This window comes from Tamandua tetradactyla, chromosome 22 (genome assembly GCF_023851605.1).
Source record: "Tamandua tetradactyla isolate mTamTet1 chromosome 22, mTamTet1.pri, whole genome shotgun sequence".
NCBI lineage: Eukaryota > Metazoa > Chordata > Mammalia > Pilosa > Myrmecophagidae > Tamandua > Tamandua tetradactyla.
The window spans coordinates 27,721,583-27,741,435 of record NC_135348.1 but is presented as its reverse complement, the minus strand read 5'-3'; the positions used below and the strand labels follow the sequence as shown (position 1 = coordinate 27,741,435).

The following is a 19,853-nucleotide window of genomic DNA, read 5'->3' as shown; positions in this document are numbered from 1 at the left end:
AACAAGATGGATCCAAACAAAATACAAATGTGGGACAGATGTGACTGCAGAAGAAACTATTTTTGGACTTCTGCTTTGAATCTTTACCTCTTTTTATCTTGCTTTTGAGTTTCAGATTTGTAATCAAACTGTCCACTACACACCTAGCTATACCCCAGGTAGCTCAAACTCGTCATCTTTCCCGCTCACCCCAATTCATAATTTTAATGAGTGGCCTCATCATCCTCACAGGTACTGTTCTAGTTTGCTAGCTGCCGGAATGCAACACACCAGAGATGGATTGGCTTTTAATAAAAGGGGATTTATTTCATTAGTTCTTCAGAGGAAAGGCAGCTAACTTTCCACTGAGGTTCTTTCTTACATGGGAAGGCACAGGGTGGTCTCTGCTGGCCTTCTCTCCAGGCCTCTGCGTTTCAACAACTTTGCCCAGGATGATTCCTTTCTGCACCTCCAAAGACCTGGCTGAGCTGCGAGTGCTGAGATGAGCTATGCTGAGCTGCTTGGGCTGTGCTATGTTGAGCTCTCTCATTTAAGTACCAGCCACTTAAGTCAAAGGTCATTCATTGCAGCAGGCACACCTCCTAGCCGACTGCAGATGTAATCAGCAACAGATGAGGTTCACGTACCATTAGCTCATGTCCACAGCAACAGAACTAGGTACCTTCACCTGGCCAAGTTGACAACTGAAGCTAACTACCACAGGTACTTAAGCTAGAAATCCATGTGTCATTCTCTCATTGCCTCATCCTTCACTATCTACTCTAACACTGATTACTGTTGACCTTGAAAATGTTTTTGCAAATGAATCTGGCCTTATCCACCTTGATCACTACTTCCCTGGATCAGGTGTTCATAATTCCCCACATCAAGCACAGCATCAACCTTCCAAATGTTCTTCTATTTCAATTCTTATCCCTTCAAATTGACCCTCTACAATGACCATGTTACTCCTTCTCCCCTGTATAGAGCAATCAGTGTCTTACATGCCCTTCTGGATGAAGTCCTGTCCACTCAGCATGGCACTGGAGACCTCCCTTCTTTCCCTAGCCCTTCGGATGACTTCGATGTCATTTCCTGCCACGTGATTTGGGCTCTGTAGGAAACACTTAGCATTCTACGCACATACTGGCTATTTTATGCCTCAGACTTTGCTCATGCTGCCCCCTTTTCTTGGAACCACTTGCCCTCTTGGCCACTCAGGCATCACCTCCTCCAGGAAGTCTTCTTTGACCTTCCCAGGCCAAGTTAGGTTTCCTTTATCTTTCTTGAGCACTGGAACTTATCTCTACTGTATTTTTTCACACCGTATTGTACTTGTATATAAATGAGTCCTACCTAACATACTGTGAGCTAGTCGAGGACAGAGCCTTGGTTTAAGATGTCTGTACTTCTAGACCTGGCACAGTGTCGGGCATATAATATGTACTTAATGCATTTTTGCCAAAGGATTCTGACTGAATTTGCATGTGTATTGAGGTAGGGCCACTCAGGCAGGCCAACTTTACCTGAGAATTGACTTCTAAGATCAATGTTCCTAAATTGTTTCTACTTCTTCTTCTTCTTCTTTTTTTTTTTTTTTTGCATGGGCAGGCACCTGGAATCGAACCCAGGTCTCCGGCATGGCAGGCGAGAGTTCTGCCAATGAGCCACCGTTGCTCTTGTCTCTACTTTTATTGGCTTCTTTCCTCCCTCTACATCTGAGTCAGTTTAGTTCTAGTTTCAGAAAACATTTATTGAGCATATAATGGTATATGCCAGGTAGTAGATAGGGCCAGACTATATGAGGAGTTGGCACAGGATGGAATGGGGTGAAGGACTTGAACTTTGGAGTCAGAAGTGCCTGGATCTGAATATATTGGTTTTTGAGCGAGTTATTTAACATCCTTGAGTCTTAATTTCCTCTGCTGAAAAATGAGCATAAGAATGTTGTCGAATTGTTTTGAAGATTAAATGAATAATAAAGGAAGCTTCTTGCACTATCCTAGCATATAGTGAGAACTCAGAACATTTTAGTTCCTCTTCTGTCCCTGCATGGAGCCCCCGCAAAAGTTTCTTGAAAGGCTACAAGGTTTGTCGTCATCAGTTCTTGTGGTAATGGCAGCGTCAGGGAACGAGACGGCTGCATGCATCTGTGGACAGTTGGCTGCAGTCCCCCGATCGAGCAGATTTGGGGAGATGGGGGGAGGCGAATATGAGCAACTCTTTAAACAAGGCACGATTCCTTTTTGATAACAACAATAAAACTCCTCCTTTACCTCTTCATCCCGACCCTGATGTCCTTCCCACATCGCTGTTTTCCTTGATGCCCGAACCTCCTCCTTCACTCTGCTCTCTCAACTTCTTCTGAATTATATTCAAAGCTGCTTCTGCATCTGCTTTTGGCATCAGCCAATTAGCCCTCATTGTAAGGTTGTAATAAGCTTCCCAGAGAAGTGGCACAATTGTTGTGTGCTTTTATTCAGTGCTGCTTCCTACCACTATAAGGAAAATGTAACAGCAACCCCCCCCCCCCGTCCCCACGCTCTGCTAAAAGCAGCCTCAGTTTGAAAAGCTCTCAGAAGGCCATCTGCCGTCCCTCAGCCAAGCAGATCAGACACGAGGCCGTGTATTAGTTAGCACTACAAGTAAAAGTATCAAGGGTCTGTATTCCTTTTCATCTCATCCTCCATTATCATATGGGCTAAAGAAGGAAATAGACTTGTGGCTACCCAGCTGAGAGAAACACCGAGGCATAGCGTGAAGGTTGTGTCAGTGAAAAGGGAACAGGCCTGTCTTTTCTGATGGTGAATGAAGCCAGTGTTTGCAGCTGGCTCTGCACTCCCCAGTGGGTGGACCCACTGCTAATGGCTCTGCCGGGATACAATGGACATCTTGGAAGAACACTAAGCAGATGAGAGGCCTAGAGCAGAGGCACCGTTCAGCAAATATGCAAGGATGGGGCAAGTGTCTGCGCAGTGTGGGCCGGTCAGGGACAGTGGCAGCTCTCCCTAAGTCATCTCTATTCACACCCTCCAATGAATTTGGCCATGAAGATTAATTTCCAAGATTACTCCGTCATCCTTAGGGATGTCAAAAAGATCATCTCTGGTACGGGAGAAATGTTATTTTTAGTGGAATTGAACATGTGTCTTCATTTCTCCAGCAACGGCAGAAAGTTCCAGCAAATCTTAATTGGTATTTGGGATCCGTGTAAGTATAGATAATGACATTGACAGAGTGAAACTATCTACTCCTGTAAGCTGAAGATAATATGCACAGTGGCACTAGGAATACCTCCCCTGGCCCAGCCAAAGGCCTTGGAGACTTAGCATATGAGATTCAATAAGAAAAAGAAGATTAACTCTGCTTCTCAGCAGTTTCTGAGTGTGGAATGGCTCTGAGGTTATCTAAGTATTGCTAGAAATTATAAGTGCCCTTTCTGTGAAAAAAAAATCTTCAGTCAGAGGAACTCCACTTAAATGATCAAGGATAATGCAAAAAATAGCTTTAAGAAACAAACTTAAGAAACAGAGTATTAGGGCAGTAGCTAAATGTTTTCAGTAATCTAAAGTATTCTCTAATTTTCTCATCAAAGGATAAGAATTAATATTGTGACTCTCGCTTTAAAAGACAAAACCATCCATCAATTGCCTTGCATCAGCAATGTGTTTTTCTTCTTCATTAGATTAACAGCAAAGGAATGCGAGTCAGAGTTTTTGAATGTTAAAATTATACAAAATCCTTCTTAATTGTGCCATTTTTTTTCAAAGAAAAATCCAGAGCAGATCCTGAAAATCAAGGTTGACTTACTTACCTGAGCTCATGAGCAAATCTAATAAGGGGCTGAACTTTCCCAGGCTCACTTCCCAGCGAGAAGGGAGCAGGTGGCACCAACACAGCCTCCTGTCTCCTAATACGGGGAATAGCGTGTCCTTTTTCTATGGGGCACAGAGAGAAGTTAGTCCTAAAAGAACGGGACAGATTAGATGAACCATTTCTGCTGAGCTCCCCAATCTTGGAAATAAACATTTTAAATGATCCAAAAGCCTTTAAGTGACCCTATTTGAAATAATATGTATACCAGTAACAGAACCAGAGTTATTGTAAAAGCTATTCCCAAAAGACATGCTTTACCTTCAGAGACAGACTTTAGCATTTACTTTCAGTCCTCAATGTTGGAAATAAAAAGGACTCAGTGGCAGCCCACTTGAATGGTCCAGAAGAGTGAGCCTTCCCTGTCATCCTTCTGTTAGCATGACCAGGTCTTCCCTCCACCAGCCTTCTTGGGATACACAAAGCCACAGCAGTTGGCTCTTTCCAGCCCTTACCTGACTTTTTTCTCCATTTAGTCCTTGCTCCCTTGTTTCTCTATTTACACAGGTTTCATTGTCCACTTAATGACTTGGCTGCGAACATGTGTAGTTCTCAAATGGCTGGAAGCACGACATTAGTAAGAGCTGTTTGAAAAAAGCAAGTATTTTAATATACCTTTGTCTTTTCTTATCCGTCCTGAAATTGTTCATTATCTTTTTTTTCCCAGAAGATAAAGGGCTCTACTACCAGTTGGTTATCAATGTGAATATTTTGCTTTCACTTTCATTCTTGATTGCAAGAATCAGTGAATTTTTCCGAAGACATGGTAACGACCCAGAAAGTTCCATTTAGAAAAATATTTGGAAGATTTTTCGACAATGTTTCTCATCATCCCTACTATTTTGGAGTTTTAAATAGCTTGAGTTTTGTGCTATTATAACGTTCCTCAACTTATGCAGTGGAATCCCAACCCATCTGCTTTAAAGTAGTGTAAGAATAGAAAATCTGTAAATAAAATGTTAGTGATATAGAATTCGAAACACCCTTTAGTTGGCAGTTCTGTTGACCTTTACACGTTCAACTTCTTATTTAATGTCCCCCTGTGAAATATTTCATGAATATCAAGCACACATTTGCCCTCAAAGAGCCTTCCTTTCCAGGGATTTCTCAAAGAACACTTTTTTATGTTTTTTTTTTTTAATTAACACAAACAGTGATTCCTTTATTTATCCATTTCCATTTTGTAAGTTGATATTATCATTCTTTTGTAGTATGGAATCACCTGACTGTGAATTAGGCAAATTCATTTTTAAAAGCAAAGTGTGCATGCAATATTTCTGCCATGTTCCAGTGATTACATATTTCAATGATTACATCTTTAAGGATTCTTTTTTATCTGTCTCTTTTCAGGGAAGCAGAAAAACTAGAACAGGTGTTGGAGAGAAATGATTAATCAGTTGCAATTCTACCTTTCCTTTTGGTTCTCAATTCTGGTGACCATTAGAAAATCAGCTGGTTCTTTATAAATCCTTCAGAGGCTCTAAAACTGACCCATATCACAAATAAAATTAAGCGAGTTGCAAAATACAACATTGGTCACAAAATTGTATATTTGGAGAAATCCCACATTCTATTAACTAGTAAAGTAGTTTTTAGACGAATGATGATCATTGTGAATATTTATTGAGGACTTATTAGATGCCAGATACTATACCAAAGACTTCACATTTCTTATCTCATTTAATTCTCACAAAAATCATGTGGGTAGATATTATCACCCTGTTTTTCAGACCGAAAATTGGGACCCAGAAAGCTTACTTTAGTGGCCTGTACAAAGCAAAGCTGGAACTCCCAGCATAGGTCTCAGTGGTTTCAGAACCCCCAAATGACAAGCAGAGCGATAGAAACTGCTAGATAGATAGCATACCCACATCAGACGGAGCAGGTAGAAGCAATAAGGTGCCCACATTGCAGGTATTGAATAATAAAATATGGACCTCTAGTTATATTATGAGGTCAGTGTTTCAAAAATGTAATCATAGAATCAGAGGGCAAGAAGAGCCCCAGAGGCTCTCTAACAATATTGGAATACGCTCAGACAAGAAAGGTAGAATATGAAATTGTATCTGTGTTGTGATTACAACCATGTATAAGCAACTTATGTATGTGGAATAAGATGGGAAGAGAGCTTGAAAAATGTATTTATTAGTGTGAAGGGATTATGGGTTATTATATTTTCATGTTATATTTATGAGATAATTTTTTTCTTAAAGAACAAGATTAATCCTAGAGATTTTCTAATATACGGAAGGTATTAATCCTAACGTGGGTACTTATTTTAAGAAACATGTGGAAATACCAACATTTGAATTATGGACATCTATCAAAACACCACTATTGCTTTTTTGCATTTTTAGTGATGCATGAAAAAAGTTGTCTTAGAAAAATAGACTCTAGAAAGTGGCAGATTTAGTCACAGGACACACAAGAAGCAGAGAGTGGGGAGAGGGGGACAAGGCATAAATTGTAATTGCCATGCTCCAGCACAGTCGTATCTTATTCATTTTAATTTAATTTTTTTATTTCAAAAGTCTCACACTATAAGAAATTTGTAAGTACAATACAAATGACTTCCCCCCTCATAAATCACTTGAGAACAGGTTGTTGACCCCACGTATCATCCTGCTGCATAATTTAATGTATATTTCCTATAAACAAGGACACTCTCCTTTATAATCACAACACAATCAACAAAATCAGGAGAAGAGCATTGATACAGTATCATCACCCAATCATTAAAGCCCATAAACCAACTGTCTTGATTAAATAAATTCTTTATAGCAAAAGGATCCAGTTCAGAACTAATGATCACCTAGAGCTCCTGCGCCTGGTCTCCTCCTGCTTCACTCCTCCTGCTTCACTCATCCTGCTGCCATCCAATCTTTATAGAAAACCTGTCGCTCACCACCTAAGGGATCTATCATATCAAATTCCTGCCTTGTTTTCCATGCCCTCCCCAGCTCACTCATTCATTCCCTCTTTCATCTATTTATTCTTTCTGGCTCAAAACTCTAGATGTCCAACCTTATTTTCTGCTACTCCTAAACATGTATCATTCGACAGTTTATTTAATACATACTGCATCCCTCTTATATACCAGGTATCAGAGATACAGTGGGAGATTAGCCAAGCAGTGCCTACCTTCATGGAGTTTACAGTTGGGAGAACATCAAGTGTCATGGCAGGAAAATCTCTTCCCCATGACATAATATATTACATGCGTCCCTAATCTACTTCATATCGCTCCCTCCTTTCTCTACAGTTCTATTACATTTAGTGCCAACCTATTTTACAGTTGTTGTACCTATCGTGGGTTCTATGTGTCTCATCACCTAGATTGCAAACTCTCTGAGGGATTTCCATATTCTCTCAAGTCTCCAACACATTAGGAGTTCTAAACATAATTTCAGATATGGTTTATCCTTTGGTTTTTATAGGCTGCAGAGCACATATGTCCTCTTTTGAGTTCATATTTTAAAAATATCCGTATCTTTATAATTTGCAGTCTAAAGGAGGAAGAAATTATATTACATTTCTATCAATTAGAATATTAATTTTGATTGAGAGCTCTTTCACTTATTATGGCTGTTTTTATTGCCTGTTAATAGGAAGATTAACTGAAATTCCACTAGCATTGGAGAAGAGTACATTGTTTTGTATTTTTCATTCAGCAGTTTTATAGAATCAGAGAAATTACTTCAATAAATTCTTTGTTCTATTTATTATTAATGTGCAACAATTTACCCCAATTCTTAGTGGTTGTGGTGGTTTGAAGCTATTATGATGTACTCCAGAAAAGCCATGATTTAATCCTGAGCCAATCTTGTGGAGGCAGCCATTTCTTTTCATCCTAATTCAAGACGATAAGGAGAAAACTTTTGATTAGATTATCTCCACTGAGATGTGGTGCCCCCAATTGTGGGTGTGACCTTTTAATTAGATGGAGATGTGACTCCACCCATTCCAGGTGAGTCTTGATTAGTTTACTGGAGTCCTTTTAAAAGAGGAAGCATTTTGGAGAGAGTCAGAGCCAACAGAGAGAGCAGATGTAGATGCTTGGAGAATAATTGTTTTAGAGAACAGACACGGATGTTTGGAGATGCTTGGAGCCTAGCAGATGTTTCTGTGTCCCTTCCCATGAGATGTTAAGCAAGCTAGGACCTGGAGAAAGGTAAGGGAAGCCAAGAGATGAAAGCCAGCCCTGGAGAAGCAAAGTGAGGAACCCCCACAGGAACAGAGGCTGAAAGCAACGGAGCCCAGGAGCAAGGGACCAGCAGATGCCAGCCACGTGCCTTCCTAGCTGACAGAGGGGTTCCAGATCCATCAGCCTTCCTTGGATTAAGGTATCTTTTCCTGGTTGCCTTAGTTTGGACATTTTCATAGGCTTAGAAATGTAAACTTGTGACTTATTAAATTCCCTTTATAAAAGCCATTCTATTTCTGGTGTATTGGATTCCCGCAGCTTAACAAACTAATAGAGTGGTGTACAGCAACAACCATTGATTGTGTTCACTGTCGTGGTTCATGGGTTCAGAGTTGGCTGGGCTGTTCTCCCTCAGGCAGGGCAGGGGGAAGGTCTCTCAGACAGTTGGGGCAGACGTCCACTGGGGCTGCAGTCACCTGACGTTTGACTGGCTGGGCATCCAGGGTAATCCATTGACATGGCTAGAAGTAGATGCTGGCTATCAGCTGGGAGCTGAGCTGGGGCTGTCAATTGAAGCATCTCCTTGCAATCTCTTCAATATGGCAGTCTTGAGGTAGCTGGAGCTTTTCATGGTGGCTAATTTCTCTAGAGCAAGTGACCTAAGAGTCCTGCGTGGAAGTTGTATAGTCTCTAGGGACCTAGCCTTAGCTGTCACATAGCATCATTTCCATCACATTCTATGGGTGGGAATGTCCCAAGCCTGTTCAGATTCAAGAGGAAGGAACATATACCCCTCTTCTTTTTTTTTTTTTTTTTTTTTTTTAACATGGACAGGCACCGGGAATCGAACCCGGTCCTCGGGCTTGGCAGGCAAGCATTCTTACCTGCTGAGCCACCGTGGCCCGCCCATACCCCTCTTCTTGATGAAAGGGTGTCAAAAGAATTTGTGGCCCTCTTAAAAAATCATCACAGTTTATCCTCTGTGGATAAAAATTACTGATATTCCCTCAAATGCAAAATACATTTTTCCTCTCTTGAGAGCCCCAAAGTCTCATCTGCTATGAATCAGCCCAAGCTCGAGAACCAGGCTCTCAGCATGTGTACAGATAAGGAGGCGGCTTCTTGGTTCAGTTGTTCAGGAAAGAATCCTTTCCATCTGAAAACCAGCGAAATAAAGAGACAGAGTGTCTGTTCAGCATGTACCCAAGGTACAATAGTGATATGGGGACAGAATGAGGTCGGCGTTTTTCTTTAGCACAGAACCATAAACAAGAACAAGTTTGCTCCCAGCTACTGACTAGACTCATGCTATCTGAAAGGCAATGCATTCGAGTGGAAAGAGCATTAGACTCGGAAAAATCTCAGCGCCACCTCTGTGGTGAGATTTCACACAAGCTACTTTACTTCTCTGGGTCTCATTTTCTACACTTGATGAAAGAAGACTGATAAATCCCTTTGAGTACTCTTTCAGCTCAAAATTCAGTGATTCTTTCAAACGCCAAAATAATGCTACTTGGCTATGAACAATACAAACCACTGTGCATAAGTGTCATTGTACGAGTAGAAAATGTTACTAAATGAAGAGAAAAAATAAGGAATGAATAAGTAAAGAAGTCAAAGGTTGTGTTGTGAAACTAAAATTTCTTTTTAATCTATTTCTCCACAAGGGGTCACTAAAGCACTATCTCAAAGAGAATGGACGAGATTAAAAAATTTACTACTCCTAAATGGCTTTCGCGGTATATTTTAGTTTATTTATTATTATTATTATTATTATTTGCATGGGCAGGCACCGGGAATCGAACCCGGGTCTCGGGCATGGCACACAAGAACTCTGCCTGCTGAGCCCCCGTGGCCCTCCCTATTTTAGTTTATTTTTAATATCTCCCGACAGTTGCCAGAAACACATTAGGGTGAGGTGACATTATTTGTGACTCTAGGTGATGTTCCATGAGTGCCTAATGTCCCACAAGCATGAAGAGTCAGAATCTGAAAAAAAGTAAATTTTCTGCTTTGACTTTTCTACCGTCCCACTGGGATGTGGTAAGGGACAGGGAGATAACTTGATATAAAGTAATGTGAACTCTTTATGATGAAAATGTATTATGAAAATCCAAATTTTCTTCTCCAATGCAGTCTAGACATTTCTGCCTTTTGTAATATAGAAAAAGGAAGGATCTGGAGTGGGACATTCATTCATTCATTCCCCCAATATTTACAGAGAGGCATTCTGGACTGTGCTTGGCAATGGGGCTACAGTGATGAATGAGATGGATTTAATTAAGGAATCAGTTAACAGGGGGGTTTCTGATCAGATTCATTTGGAATTCCCTTTCCCTTAGGTTTTCTCATTTCGTCATCCCAGCAGATCCGTAGGGCAGGCACTGCAATTCCACTCCTATAGATGAACACTTGCAGGGCTGCAAAGGTTGGGAGCATTTTCAAGTAATGCCACGAGTGCACAGCAGAGCTGGGAGTTGGATGCAGGTGCTACTATTTCATCAAATCCAAAACTGAACCACAGAGATACCTGCATGGAAATTTTAGATGCTCAGTTGGGTATAGCCAATGTTGCTTGTTAAAAAAAAAAAAGCACATTACATTTTATTTTAATACAAAACTCTTTGGAAACAAAACTCCGAGTGGAATTAATGCCTTGAAACATAAAGATCTCTAGAGATCTCTGAAGAAAAATCTGTGAGTGAGAAGGATGGTGTTTTTTGTGTTGTTTTGTTTTTTTCAGATTGGACTCCACTATATCTCTTAAGGATATGTCAATGTTCATCCCAAATGAAAGCTATGTTGTATTTTCTTACAATTTGTCTCATGTCGTACATAAAGAAAACCTACTTCAAATGCCTACACCCATGATTCTGTCACAAAGGACTAGTTAGCCAGGAGTTCTGGGCTCTCTCCATAACTTGAGGAGCTTTTTCTTTTACTTGTTTAAGGGGACTTCAGCTGATTTAAACAAGTTGCCTTTGAAGCAAGTGCAGAATGCACAGAGGCCACTTGTGAAAAGAATATAGGCAACCCTCTATCCCTCAGAGCAAGTTTTTCTCTAACATTCTGCCTTTACTAGAGGAGAAAGGGAACCTGGTCAGATCTGTGTGTCAAGCCAGGGAAGCTTGATCTGCTTTTTCTGTGATGTATACTACTAAGGATCAAAGTAATCACTATTTTTAACTAATTGTTTTTATTTTAAAATTTATTATTATTATTATTATTGGCATGGGCAGGATCCTGAAATTGAACCCGGGTCTCCAGCATGGCAGGCGAGAATTCTGCCACTGAGCCACCATTGCACCTCCCTAACTGTTTTAAAACACAAACTAAAGTTAGTCTTGTTCTTACTTCTAATTGTTGCACAGTTTGGCTAAATGGCAAAAAAGTAAGGGGTGGAGAGAGACCTGCAAAATTACAAATTGATGTATACAATAAACATTAAATTATTACTATGTCAAATGAGTTCTATTGCTTCTTCTTCAATCTCCAGCTGGTTTAATCTCTTCCTTATTGATCATTAGGTATCTCACTAACACTTTCTGATACATTTTGTAGAATTGGATGAACAAATATAGACTGAGTCAGAACTGGAACCCAGGGTTTTTCATCTTCAAACCAAAGTTTGAAGTTTGCTGCACAGTTGATACATCAGAGCTTTCAAAGCAGTCATTTTCATACCAGCACTGCAATTTTTGCCTTATTTTCCTAATACCTGTACTTTCATTTAGTTAAAATCACTTTTGAATTACCTTATTCTAAGCAGTATTACCAGCAAATTGAGGGTAAACTGTTATTCATATTTTTAATTTTACATTAAAATAAATGTTAAACTATTTTTAAACATTTATCTTGTACAATCAGAGGTAGAAGCATCGATCTTTGGAAAATAATGGACTAGACAATACTTTAGTCCAGTGAAAAGTAAGTGCCAAGACTGCAAAGAACCATTCATAATTTTTGTCATAGAGTTCAAAGCGTGATTGTATGGAGACCCCAAAATCCTTCTGAATTTTTATTTGAGAAAACTAAAAATACAGCAGTAATTTCTTACACTTCCTTTTATCTATTGAACAAATGAATGAAAATGACTCTGATCAAATTATCCAACCACTGACCCTATGAGAAATTATAATATTGAAAAAGTATGTGAATAACTTTTGTTTGCCAAATAGCAGTGTGGTGGTTTGAAACAGTTGTGTACCCCAGCAAAGCCATGTTCCTTAACCCTAATTCAGAATTGCTGGGTGGGACTTTTGATTAGATTGTTTCCATGGAGATGTGTCCCCACCCATTCAAGGTGGGGTCACTTACTAGAGTCCTTTAAGAGGGAACCATCTTGGAAAAAGCTTGAGAATGCACACAGCCAGAGACCTTTGGAGATGCAGAAAGAAAACATCCCCGGGGAAGCTGGTTGAAGAAACTGGTAGAGAAAGCTAGCAGGCAATACCATATGCCTTTCCAGCTGACAGAGGTGTCCAGCAGCCAAACACCCGATCAGATGCCAGTCACATGCCTTCCCAGCTGAGAGAGGTGTACTGGAAAGCATCAGCCTTTCTTGAGTGAAGGTAACCTCTTGTTGGTGCCTTAATTTGGACATCTTCACAGTCTTAGAACTGTAAACTTGCAACTTATTAAATTCCTTTTATAAAAGGAATTTTCTGGTATTTTGCATTCCAGCTGCTTTAGCAAACTAAAACAAGCAGTATGGTACATTATTAAGTCTACTTCTGAACACAAATTTCAAGAAGGAGGATATATTCTTTACTCACAAAATTCAGGACAGTACTCATTCTCCAATGAATTCAATAACCTTTCAAGAGGAAAAATATAAGAAAAAAAAAGAAACTGAGTTCTTATTTAGGAATGAGATGAAAGACATTTTGCAAATTAATGAGCTTCAAGTATCAGGGAACACACCTGGTTTCACTTGAAAATTATCAAAATGCCTCCATTTAGCATATTTCACGTAAAAATATCAACAGTATGTTTATAACTCTCTAATTACTTAGAACAAGATACAAGTTTTTATGTGTACGATGACAGTATGTCAAACTGGTGCATCAAAATGATCTTCAAAGTTTCTGCTTTATTATTCATTATTTCTTTCCCATATAATATATTGAACTGTAACAGTAGTTTTCAATTTGAAGTTCCCCCATTCTCCATGAAAAAAATAATTTTGTGCTTTCATTTAGATTATCATAATAAAGCATAAATATGGGCATATTCTGGATCAAACTGGATTTTCATCTTAGAAAAAAATTTTTTCTGCAATTTCAGGTGGTTTCTATTTATACTTGTGTGTTTTTGTTTTCTTTATTCAGAAGAAGAGAACTTTTTATACCAAGTAACTTTTAAAATAATTCTTTAATTGAAAAATATAATGCAAATGTGGAACAATGTGTAAAGTAAATAATCGTTGAATGAATGTTTAATTCATTTCATAGCCAGTCTGCCAACCTTTTAACCCCCCCTCCTTTAAATTCTCTTGGATATGCTATCCTTTTTTGCCACTATTTTGTCATTTCAGTGATTTTTCTCTGTTCACTTAAGGCCATATCTGCCTATCAGCAACACTATCAAATATGCAACATTTTATATTAGTCTCTAAACTTATGATTATATCTTTGAATGTTACCTTTTTGAGATAATTTCTCTCAAGACTTCCTTTAAATTTTAAAGCACCAAGCAAAAATCATTTAAATTTGGAATTTATAATAGGTGAATGCCCTAAAATAACCATACCCTAGTGTGGTAGTTAGATTCAGTTGTCAACTTGGCCAGGTGAAGGCACCTAGTTCCGTTGCTGTGGACATTAGCCAATGGTAGGTGAATCTCATCTGTTGCTGATTACATCTGCAGTCGGCTAGGAGGCGTGCCTGCTGCAATGAATGATGTCTGATTTAATTGGCTGGTGCTTAAATGAGAGAGCTCAATGTAGCACAGCCCAAGCAGCTCAGCACACCTCATCTTAGCACTCGCAGCTCAGCCCAGCCCAGGCCTTTGGAGACGCAGAAAGGAATCATCCCGGGGAAAGTTGATGGAACCCAGAGGCCTGGAGAGAAGGCCAGCAGAGATCACCCTGTGCCTTCCCACATAAGAAAGAACCTCCGTGGAAAGTTAGTTGCCTTTCCTCTGAAGAACTAATGAAATAAATCACCTTTTATTAAAAGCCAATGGACAAGTTCCTAGAAAGGCATGAACAACCAACTTTGACTCAAGAAGAAATAGATGACCTCAACAAACCAATTACAAGTAAAGAAATTGAATCAGTCATTCAAAAGCTTCCCAAAAAGAAAAGTCCAGGACCAGACGGCTTCACATGTGAATTCTACCAAACATTCCAGAAAGAATTAGTATCAACTCTGCTCAAACTCTTCAAAAAAATTGAAGTGGAGGAAAAGCTACCTAATTCATTCTACGAAGCCAACATCATCCTCATACCAAAACCAGGCAAAGATATTACAAAAAAAGAAAACTACAGACCAATCTCTCTAATGAATATAGAGGCAAAAATCCTCAACAAAATTCTAGCAAATTGAATCCAGCAACACATTAAAAGAATTATACATCATGACCAAGTAGGATTCATCCCAGGTATGCAAGGATGGTTCAACATAAGAAAATCAATTAATGTAATACACCATATCAACAAATCAAAGCAGAAAAATCACATGATCATCTCAATTGATGCGGAGAAGGCATTTGACAAGATTCAACATCCTTTCCTGTTGAAAACACTTCAAAGGATAGGAATACAAGGGAACTTCCTTAAAATGATAGAGGGAATATATGAAAAACCCACAGCTAATATCATCCTCAATGGGGAAAAATTGAAAACTTTCCCCTAAGATCAGGAACAAGACAAGGATGTCCATTATCACCACTATTATTCAACATTGTGTTGGAGGTTCTAGCCAGAGCAATTAGACAAGAAAAAGAAATACAAGGCATCAAAATTGGAAAGGAAGAAGTAAAACTATCACTGTTTGCAGACGATATGATACTATACGTCGAAAACCCGGAAAAATCCACAACAAAACTACTAGAGCTAATAAATGAGTACAGCAAAGTAGCAGGTTACAAGATCAACATTCAAAAATCTGTAGTGTTTCTATACACTAGCAATGAACAAGCTGAGGGGGAAATCAAGAAACGAATTCCATTTACAATTGCAACTAAAAGAATAAAATACTTAGGAATAAATTTAACTAAAGAGACAAAAGACCTATACAAAGAACACTACAAAAAAAAAAAAAAAGCCAATCTGTCTCTGGTTTGTCACATTCCGGCAGTTAGCAAACTAGAACACCTAGTATCGTGATTTTCTTACATTTTAATTTGTTTATCACTCAAAGGTATACTCTTAACAACTGATTTAATTTTGCCTATTTAAAAATATTGACATCTATAAAATAAGCACACATGACATTTTGCACAGGAAGAGTGTTGTGACTAATCTTTCCTCAGAATAACAAGAAACACTATTAAAATGTTCAAAATATTTTTCAATCTTTCTCTTATAATCTTTCTGGGAAATTTTGCCAACAAATACATTTGACCTCAAGAGAATGGGAAACTCCCAGCCTTCTCTCTTTCCCCATCTTCTAACAACTCCAGTGACAAAGAAATAGCTAATGTGCTGGCAGTTACCAGATTGACCCATTGTACCAGTTCTTGCCAGTCATCAACACGCTAGGTTTGGAATTAGAAGGAGCTTGGCTGACTACCCATTCTGCCTCTTGCTTTCCATGTAACTTCTTGGAAGCTGTTTCCTCAAAGTGATTTTACTGACCCACCAAGAAATAAAACACCGCTAGCACTGTTTCATTCATCATAGCTTTACAGTGTGTTTTGAGATCTGTTTCTTGAATTTTTCTAAAATTTTTCTTGACTGTTACTATGTACTTACTATTTCACTTTGTCATATTCCACCAAAGTCCTTTTGGATTTATATTAGAATTGTCCTACATATATAGATTAATTCTGAAAAATTTGGCATCTTTCTTTACAATAACATAGAATGCCACTCTTGTGGTGGTCTACTTTTCTTCAGTAAAGAAGTACAAACTTTTTCATAGATTTTCTTTTATGTCTTCTATATGTTTTATAGTTTTAGCTTTTAGGTTTGTCAGTAATCCATTTTGAATTAGCACTTTTTCATAAGGTGTGTGGTTGTGGTTGATGTTCACTGTTTTCCCTTACTGATATCCAGTTGTTACAGTACTACTTGCTGAAAAAAGTCTCTCCTTTCCCTACTGGATTCTTTGAGTACACCATGAAAATCAGTTGACTTATAGACATGCAACTTTTATTTCTGGACTCTGTTCTGGACTCTATAAAACAGACATTTATCTATATGTCTACTTTTGCATTAATAGTACACTGATTTTTATTGCTTTAGCTTTATATTATGTCTTGAAATCAGGTACTGTAAATCCTCTAATTTCTGTTTCATATTTTTTGTCTATGCTAGATCCTTTACATGGCCATTTAGATTTTAGAATCAGCTCACCAATTTCTTCACAAAATCTGCTGGGATATCAATTGAGGTTGTGGTGGATTTCTAGACCAATTTGAGGAGAACCGACATTTAAAATATTGACCATAATTCTTAAGAGAAGTGCAATTCATGAGGCCAGGTTTACAATTTCCCAAGCTCTCTGCCTAGAGACAATTCTCGAATTTGATTTCTTAATAATTTGTTGAGGATATGTGTCTATCTTCACTTCTGTGTCTTGTAAGTTTTTGATTAATTTTGGTATCAGGGCTGGCCTCACAAAATGAAGTGGCAAGTGTTCCCGCCTGTTCTATTTTCTAGAAGTTTGTGTAAAATCAGTATGATTTCTTTAAATGTTGGGTAGAATTTGTCAGTGAAAACATCTGGACCTATGGTGTATTTTAGGGGAATGTTTTAGCTGCTAATGAAATTTTAAATATTGTCATGGTTAGGGACAGGTGTCAACTTGGCCAAGTTGTGGTACCTGTTCATCTGATTGGGCAAGCGCTGGCTTGTCTGTTGCAATGAGGACATTTCATAGGATTAGGTCATGATCACGTCAGCTACATCCACAGCTGATTCCATTTGTAATCAGCCAAAGGGGAGTGTCTTCTGCAATTAGTGATGCTAAATCCAATCATGGGAAGCCTTTTAAGGAGGACTCAGAGGAGACAGATTCCATTCCTGCTTTGGCTGGTGAGCCTCTCCTGTGGAGTTCATCCAGGCCATCCATTGGAGTCATCGGCTTCGCAGCCTGCCCTGTGAATTTTGGACTCTGCGTTCCTACGGTCACGTGAGACACTTTCATAAATTTTATATTTGCAAGTGTTCCCTGTTGATTCTGTTTCTCTAGAGAACCCTAACTAATACAAATATAGACACAAGATTATTTACATTATCTAGTCTTCTTGAGTAAGTGTTCCCCGAAGAGATTTATCCAATTCACCTAAATTATCAAATTTAATTGGCATAAGTTGCTCATAATATTCCCTTATTTGCCTTGTAATGTTTATAGGATCTATAGTAACGTCCTCTCTTTCTTTCCTGATATTAGTAATTTGTATCTTTTCTCCTTTTTTTTTCTGGATGTCTGCCTACAGTTTTAAATTTCATTGTTCTCTCAAAAGAACCACGTTAAGTTGGGGCAAGATGGTGGTGTAGGAAGGTGTGGAATTTAGTTAGTTCTCTAGAGCAATGAGGAAATAGACAAGAACTGGTTGGAACAACTGTTTGAGGGACATTTGTGACCAGACACACATTGTGCACCAGTCTGGAACAGCGGAAGGGTTGAGATCATAGCACAGAACTGCAGGGAAAGCTCCCAAACTCCAGAGGCTGGCGCCCCTCCCCCACTGCCAGCAAGCTATTGGAAATACTTCCCCTTGGGAGAAAGAAGGAGTCAAAAAGGAAGGTAGATCAACCAAACTCCAACTGCAGTTTTACTTAACAAATTTAGACTGCTGAATACAAGCTTCAAGCACAGTAACCCTGAGGTCTCTCTCGGTAGAAAAAAGAAGGGCTGACGAAGAAAACAAACAAACCATGGAGGCTTTTGGAGTCAAGTAAGCTCAGAATATTGGAAAAGGGCTGTCCAAAAAGAAAAAGGGCACATAGAGCCAGTACCAACTCTCTATCTCTCTGTCTCTGTCTCTCTCTCTGTCTCTGTCTTTCTCTCTCAGTGTTCTAAGCAGCTCATTAGAGAATCTCTCAGACATTTTCAATTGTCAATGCTGACACAAGCAAGGGTGGAGTTAAGATAGGTGTGAGAGACAAAGTAATAAGACAAATGGAGAGAGAATTCCCTAAAGGGCAAATCTTTCCTGAGAAAAGGGGGAGTGGGGCCCAGCTCAAGTGGTGGCCTTCCTTCAGAGAATTCAGACCCCAGGATCTGGAAATCAGAAACAGTCTAAGCTTCCCTTCTGCCTTAGCCTCTGTCTCAACCACGCCCCTGGCAGGGACAAGGGCTGCTGAGAATTAAAGGCACCACACCATTTTATGCTGGTGGGGAGCTGTGGGCTGCTAAGTGCCACCTGGCTGTGCAGGATAGGAAAAGCACAGTCAGACAACCTGCTGGGTCTCATCCTCAGGGAAGCGTGACACTGATTACACCCTTTCCCTGAGACCTTGGCTTGTCTTGCCTGGGAAAATCAATCATATCTTGGGAGACCATCCTCCAAAAAAGAAAAGGTTCTATATAAGCAGGGCAAGAACCAGGAAAACAAGAGCTGAAAAATTCTGATCAGTTAAAGAGAAGTTATGCTAGAGGTCTAGAAAATGATGGGCTGAATGCCAAAGAACAGATAGAGATAAGCCAACCAGGTAAGCATGAAAATGACCTCCAAAAAAAAAAAAAAACTAGTAAAGGAAATCAGATGCCTAGACACCAGCAAAATATTATAAATCATAATAGGAAGAACAGACATGACCTAGTCAAAGGAACAAACTAACATTTAAAATGAGATACAAGAGGTGAAACAAATAACTTAAAATGTTCAAATAAGCATGCTTAATAAATTAAAAAATCACATCAATGAGTTGAAGGATTTATGGCAAAAGAGATGAAAGATAAAAAGAAGACATCGGGCAACCATAAAGAAGAACTCAAAAGCCTGAGAAAACAAATGGTAGAGCCTGGAGGATGATAGGCACAACAGAAGAGAGCAGAAACACAACTGAGACTTATGACAGCAGATTTGAAGAGGCAGAAGAAAGAATTAGTGGGAGGACAGGCCATCTGAAATCCTACACACAAAAGAACAGATAGGGAAAAGCATGAAACAATATGAGCAGGGTCTCAGGGAATTGAATGACAACAGGAAGTGTATGGACACACGTTATAGATACCCAAGAAAGAGAAGAAATGGGTAGAAAGAATAATGGAAATAATCACTGAAAATTTCTCTTCTCCTATGAAAGGCATAAAATTACAGATCTAAGAAGCACAGCATACCCCAAACAGAACAGACTGGAATAGACCTACTCCAAGAAAGTAGTTGGACTGTCAAATATCAAAGACAAAGAATTCTAAAAGCAGCAAGAGACAAGTGGTTGAGTATATAGAAGGGATGCGTGATACGACTGTGCAGATTTCTCAGCAGAAAACATGGAGGTAAGAAGGCAGTGGCATGATATATTTGACACACTGAAAGAGAAAAACTGCCAACCAAGAATTCTATATCCAGCAAAACTGCTCTTCAAAAATGAGGGGGAATTTAAAATATTTTCAGACAAACAGGCACTGAGAAAGTTTGTGACCAGAGGCCTGCTCTACAAGAAATACTAAATGGAGCACTACAGGCAGATAGGAAAAGATAGGAGAAAGTGATTTTGAGAAGAGTATAGAAATGAAGA

The 19,853-nt window shown here is 39.1% G+C and overlaps 1 protein-coding gene across 1 annotated transcript in view; it reads right to left on the bottom strand.

Moving 5' to 3' along the window:
- Nucleotides 1–4,307: 4,307 nt before the first annotated feature.
- LOC143666125 (uncharacterized) overlaps nucleotides 4,308–19,853 on the bottom strand; it is a 25,819-nt gene continuing 10,273 nt past the window's right edge. The window contains exon 3 of the mRNA XM_077139600.1: nucleotides 4,308–4,436. The gene's annotated coding sequence lies outside the window, so the exon portion shown is untranslated. The remainder of the gene's footprint in view (nucleotides 4,437–19,853) is intronic.